Source organism: Temnothorax nylanderi, unplaced genomic scaffold, assembly GCF_030848795.1.
Source record: "Temnothorax nylanderi isolate EJ_2023f unplaced genomic scaffold, tnyl_v1.0 TNYL_tig0033_pilon, whole genome shotgun sequence".
In the NCBI taxonomy this organism is placed as follows: Eukaryota; Metazoa; Arthropoda; class Insecta; order Hymenoptera; family Formicidae; genus Temnothorax; species Temnothorax nylanderi.
Genome location: NW_027249095.1, coordinates 668,014 through 674,795, shown reverse-complemented (window position 1 = coordinate 674,795; position 6,782 = coordinate 668,014). Strand labels below are relative to the sequence as shown.

Sequence of the window (6,782 nt, the reverse complement as noted above, 5' to 3'; positions counted from 1 at the left end):
CTAACCATCCGCGTTCGAACGAGCCTAATCTCGCCTGTCGGTCGGCTTCGAAATTCTTCGAATCACGAAATCGGCTCTCTTCCAGATTATTAAAGATCACTCCGGGCTAGTGACGTATTTAAACGAAATACCGTGATTATTATATATAAAAAACTGTATTCTCATACGTTTATCTATTTATTCATTTACCGACGAGACGAAAGAAGATTAGAAATAAAGAATAAAGATTAGAAATAAGATTAGAAATAAAGAATAAAAACTATAAATATATAAATGTATAAATAATTAAAAAGAAAAAAAAGGATCGTACTGATATGAATAATAATGTGAACCTTAGAATACCTTAGATAATTATAACAAGGAATAAAGAAAAAGTTGATATGAAATGGAAGCTGAGACAAACTCATGAAACTGTTTATATTTTTACAAAGAATTGAACGAATTTTATTGTTAAAAATATAGACTTAATTTTATGATAGATTTACTTTAGATAAATTAATTCTAAATCAGAAAAAGAACGAAAGATAGAAGAAGAGAGCGAAGCACTACAAAAACACATGTTAAAATTAATTATTTGGAGAATGTATGAGAAGGGCAGGATTCTGTTCTAAGATGTCTTAAGATGTCTCCTTATATCTAATAAGAAAAATTCGAATACTTGATGTCTTACACATTGTAATTTTCTTCTTCTATTCTATTATAAATAACAAAATGTTCATAGTTAGGCCCAGAGTTAGGTTAAAAATATATTGCAACTTTATTATTTCATTTAAAGAAAACACTGCATTTGGTCTACGATATTTAGTTTTGATATCTAAATTTATCAAGAACTACAATCTTATTGAGCTGTAACTTTTGTCGTTCGATTTTAATTTAAACTATGTTCCGATGAAGAAATTCACGTAAAAACGAAACTAAATATACGTATTCCACAAAATAGGATACTTGCATGCATAAAAAGAACAGGTTCCATTCTTGTTCTTCGACTTAACCCTTTAAAATTCATACTGTTCGACCCAACCAGCGTCTCTCGCTTCGCGCGACGCATGGCATACTAATAGAGACATTTCTTTGCCATATACCGACGACCATTACGAGGCTCGCGATCCGCAGATTTCCCATCTCGTTTCCCTCACGAAGAGACCGACACGAAGAACTTGCCGAGGATGAAGAGAAAGGGGAGGGAGAAGGAAAGGCGAGCCACCCCTTGGCTGCCTGCAGGCTCCTTAATCAGGCGCGTCGCGTGGCTGGCACGTAACACGGGATAGGTTCAACCCCACTTTTCGTTCCCTCGCCGACGTCGACGTCGTCGTCGACGACACAACGACGACGACGACGACGACGACGACGTCGGTAACCGGTAACCTCATGCACTCGCACTACCACCGCGCTACACAATCGTGTCTGTGTGGCGCGGCAGGGTGGTAAAGTGCCTGCGGTATGGGTCGTGCCATCGGCGACCAGGGGGTTGAGACTACGAGGGGTAGGTAGGGTTATGGATCGGAGACTTTGCTTAAGCCGATGCCACCGTCCACCCTTATCCGGCTCGTGGCGTGTCCACGCCGGCCGTGCATTTTTCAACCCTCGTCGCGCGACGTGAATTTTAAGATCAGCCGAGGGTGGAAGAAACGTTTCGAGGGCTGAAAAACGTTTCTGAAGCGTTAATGGAGTAACGGCCCGTAATTATTCGCAATACGTACTTTTATTAATTCTTGAATCGGCTAAATTTGCATTAATAATAATAAAGTTATCTAATATACAACCCTATAAAACAAAATTTTACAACTGTTTACATTATTAGTACAGTTTTCAAAATTTTTTCTTTTTTAAACAATTCAGTTAAATAAATAAAATTTTATAAGATAATATTACATATAAAATTATAGTACGCATTTTCATTTTTTATACTTTCAGTGAGATCTCTCAATTAGTTGGAATATATCTTGAAAATTACTAGAGTACTAGAACAAATCTTTTTCATGAATAATTATTTTTCGTGATAGCGAATTCTAACGACGACACACAACGCTACAGCGATAGTTTTCGCATTTTCAAATATTCCAATGTTCAATAAATATTCGGAATGTTGGACTTTTCCCAGAAACTCAAGTCTATGAAATTTCATCTAATAATTGCAGTATTTTAAAAGTGCCTAGTACTGAAAAGCGCCCAACTTTATTAGATGGCATTATGTCTGCTTATAACCGACATCTACTACTTGAATGGCTGTCCAAGGAAATCGTCATCACTTATTCGAGCCCGAAAGTTTCGAGTTCAACCCGAACTAAGGAAAAACGAGAAATAACAATAATTCCCCTTTTCCTCCGTTAGCGACGTCGCATTTGCAGCGTGCATTCTGACCGTGCTAGGATCACCTTGGCGAACGAGCCATCTCGAGCCTGTAGCAGTACCGCGTCGAAGCCACGACGGTAACTCCTGATTATCCCTCGGTCTCGGATTTCGACCGGGACTTCCTGGGCTTATCGAGCCGTAGCCAATGGTCGTCGATGCTGCATCGCACGGTATCATCGATCCAGGTTCGAAAGCAGATATCAGACCGGCGTATCAGCCGCCTCTCCCTTCCCCTCGCCGTCCCCTACCCGTCGTCGCACACCGCGTCGTTCCCTGGTCCCTGCCACTCGAGGATTACGTTGGGACCAGCCTTTCGAGTCCTCGAGTATTATCGAGCTCGACACGGAGCCGCGCTGAGGCGTCCGCCGCACTCTCATCCGCCTTCTCCTCTCTCATATCCCTCGCTACTGTCGCCTCTCGTGCACCTCGGTCTACTCCACGTTAGCTCTGCCTCCTCGCTCGTCCTCGGCACGAACTTTCGCGATCCTCGTATCGAGGCTCCTTCAAAACCACACGTGCGCCAGACCACTGCATTCTCCACCTGTCCGCGTTCCCTGGTCCTGCGTACATATATTCATTCATTTTTTTCTTTTTTTTCTTCTGAGTTCTTTATGTTAGTCTATTTTGTTCGCAACAACAATCTATCCATCGCGATCTTTTCTATCTTAGAATACTTGGCTGTAGTATATTATTTTGTTGTTATCTATACATGATTTTTGCTTGATTTTATACCGATGGCATAAAGTCGCAGTAGTCAAATTTAACTGTTTAATCAACTGTCGTTTATTCTAGTTCCTATCGTCTAAAGAAATATGAAGATAGAATTTGAAGTTTATTAAAATCTTTGAATTTTCAATATCAACTGGTAATATAAGTATCGATGCTTCGATATTAAAATGATTACAATTGTTTTTCTTTCAATCTATAGTTTTCGCTACCAAAAACGAATCTCACGAGTTCTCACCGTCTAATAAATAATAACACTTGATACAAGCTTGGGTTAAAACGTGAAATAGATCTACTACACTTTGCTTCTTTCCTTTCCCCTCAATTTCTTTCCTCAATTTTCCCCGGCTCAGTCTATTTCCTGTTCCACTTTCTTCTCTTTCCGCCACTCTCTCCCTCTCCCTCTCCCTCCCTCCCTCTCTCTCTCTCTCTCTCTCTCTCTCTCTCTCTCTCTCTCTCTCTCTCTCCTCTCACTTGTCACGGCATCACGTCATACCGCAGTCCCGCTGCCTGCCACCTCCATCAAACTGCCGGCGCCTCCAGCAGCGGCAGACAGCCGCTCCGCGCGCACGTGAGCGTATCGACACTCGCACGCGTGTACACACACACAGGCACACATTCACATACCTACGCACACGTATATGCGCACACAGACACGGCACGTCTCCGCGTCAGGTCGGCATACAGATGGATACGGATGTCACGGCAGTAGCGCGGTTCTCCACTCACCGTCCTCTCCGTCCTCTCCCTTAGCCCCCTTGCTCCCGGCTCCGGCACGCACTCCGCTTGATTCACTCTTTTTCTCCTTCCCTCTCGCGCAAGCCCGCTATCTCCTTTCAGGGATGTCGGTGGTGAGATGGTGAGGAAGAGAGAGAGAGAGAGAGGCAGGAGAGAAAGAGAAAGAGAAGTGAGCAACCGCACGAACTGAGGCATCGTATTCCTCACGCCCTGTATACGTGGTGTCCTAAGTATCACGGATTTTTTCTCTGCTATATTTTTCCTGCGGAAAATTATAGTAATTGATAGCGATTTTGTCTGAAAGTAGAATTTAATTGGATCCCGAATTTATATCTCGCATAAGGTTTGTTTAAACTTTAAAGTTATCAAGATTTTTTTATTTCTGAAATTTAGTTTATCTAAATTTCGATTGCCCATGGTTCCACATTAAAATATATATACATGCATCATTCTTAGTTCAATCTATGTATGTAGTTAAGAGAAAATACGTGATTTTTGAGACACCCCGTACGACATTGCTCGATGGCCCCAACCCCGTTTTCCACGCTGGGCGGCACTCGCCATCTCTTCCTTTCGCGCTGCTGTTGGCGAAACGATATATCGGGTAAACCGTGAAAAGGAAGTTTTGGATCTATGCTTAAACGCGGTTTCTCTTTAGTTAAATGTGAAAACCGAAAAAAGAAACAAGTCATTAAGAGTTCTAAATTACAAATATATAGAGATAAATAAATGTCGGCATTTTTTCAATCTTTTCTCAAAGTTCTTTATCATCTGTAAGTTAAGCAATTCTCGAATTTCGAATGCCGAATCTAAGCTCTTTTATGGTTATCACCCTTTTGCTGCAATAAATTCGATTGTTTTCCGTATCTACAGTTCGAACGTTAAAATGGTATCCTGTTTCACGGTTCACCCGTTATGCATTGCATCGAGGGTCCAGCGACCGTCTAACTGCGCGCCTCCAAGTTCGAGACTGGAACGGCTCGAGTCTGGAAAGGAGAATGGGGGTTGGGAACGGTTCGAACGTTTCGGAATCTCCGTTACCGCTTTCTCGTATAAGGGCGACTACTCTCCGATATCCCGGCAGCCAAGCTTCGTGAGATCGCAACCGAGAAACCGTTTCCCCGGGAAAAACGTGCAGCGCGTAGCCATGGGCGTCACAACGTAAGGAGATGCACTTAGAGCCGAGCACTCACTTAAAATTTATTTAAAATAATTTTAGAAATTCAGTAAAATAGTGAAATAAGGCATTAGTTTCGAGTGATAAAAACTGTGTTTTTAGAATGTCGATTGAAAAACTTGCTATATCGTTAAATACGGTATACCTTATCAATATTATTAGACAATATATAAATTAATAATACGTTGTAGTGCAGATTTAATAAATTAAAGTTAAAGCTGAAGTTAAACAAATTCACATTGGGTTTTTGAAATATTTTATGTTTATATTTTTCTAGACATATGTAATGCTTTACTACAGTAAGTTAGAGCCGAATATCGAGATTACAGCAGAGCAGAGTCCAGAAAATATCATACAAATTGCAAAAAATACCGTTATCTGTACCAATTAGCAACACCAAGATATTAATAGTAGGGGAAACCCCTACTATTTCAGGATAAATTCGTGGCACCGTCGCGCGCGCAATTTGTGTTTCTCGAATCGCGACTCTTTCGTCTCGGATCCGTACTCGGAAAAGCGAGACGCGTCGCGACAGTCAGGGCGAAGGTGAGTGAACTCGTGCGACGTTATCGCGTCCGCTGTGCAGCGCTAATTCGACGTCGAACGGACGCGTCGCATCGCCTCGCCTCGCCTCACCTCGCCTCGCCTCGCCTCGCCTCGCGTAGCGTCGCGTCGCCTCGTGTCACGTCGCGCCACTCTCGTGGCATAGAAGTCCAAAAATGCGCGCGAATGTTGGGTCTCGCGCGACACAGGGAGTCCGACCTTCTGTCTCCGAACGTACTTTCTACTTCCTCTCCCGATAGGACACCCCGTATGCAGACGGATGTCACGTGCAGGTGCAACATGCTCGCGTCCACTTGACGGAACGTGCGTATAAATACAAATACATGACATTGTCCCCGCGCGCATAGTTCTCGTTTCCATGTGCTTTTTCTCAAATTTATCCTTTACCTTTAACCCGCTGTGCATCCCTATTCGTCCATTTTCTCTTTCCTTATCTCACTTGTTTGTTGGCAATAAATGAGCATGCACGGCTCACGGAAAATGATACAGTAATAATACTGACATGTGTAATCAATCAAAATAGATAATAAAATTCTATTTGATTGATAAAATATGTTTGCTAAGTTTCTAGGATTTGTAGCTCTAGCCGCCACGTCGATCTCTCGCCCGCAGCTCACCGTAACTTTCCCGGTGTGACAGACAGTCTTTTTTTTTATAAGCATATCGCATATGTATCGTTTTGCAAGGAACTGCCCGACGACGTCGGATTAAGAATGTCCGAAAGCTTTAATCTTTCATGGTATTTAGTATCACGATAATCTATAGAAAAGGAAGATAAAAGTTCCATCAATATATCTTGCAACTTTTTTCTTCTTACAAATGTTTATTACTTATATCGATATGAATATCTTTCAAGATTATCAAATCTTTCCAGTTTTATCGATAACCGATTAATTGCAAATATTTGATTTCCCATGCTAATCACGACTACGGTGAATTACATTGATTTTTTAACATGATTACCATGCAGTAGCTTATTATGAATGAACAAAAAATGGACTTCCTCAGTAAAGCCGGAATAGCGTGGGAAGGAAAATAGTATCTTACGTAGTCACTGTTCGATCGCAGCCTTTTCTAATTTCCCCCGGCAACGCGAAATTGTTCGATTCGGGAACCACCGAGACGTGTCCGGCCGCGGCCAACAAAGGTCCGCCACACCGTTCGTCAGTGCAGCGCGCGGCTTCGGGATGTGTTCTCACTCCCTCCGCTCCGTTCGTCATACGAC

At 42.2% G+C, this 6,782-nt stretch overlaps 1 long non-coding RNA gene across 1 annotated transcript; it reads right to left on the bottom strand.

The window, feature by feature from the left end:
- Positions 1-733: 733 nt before the first annotated feature.
- On the bottom strand, positions 734-3,970 carry LOC139770817 (uncharacterized). Its single transcript, XR_011717824.1, has 2 exons — positions 3,706-3,970; positions 734-2,912 (listed from the first exon to the last, which is right to left on the bottom strand). It is a non-coding gene; the product is annotated as an uncharacterized lncRNA (long non-coding RNA).
- Between the last annotated feature and the right edge of the window lie 2,812 nt (positions 3,971-6,782).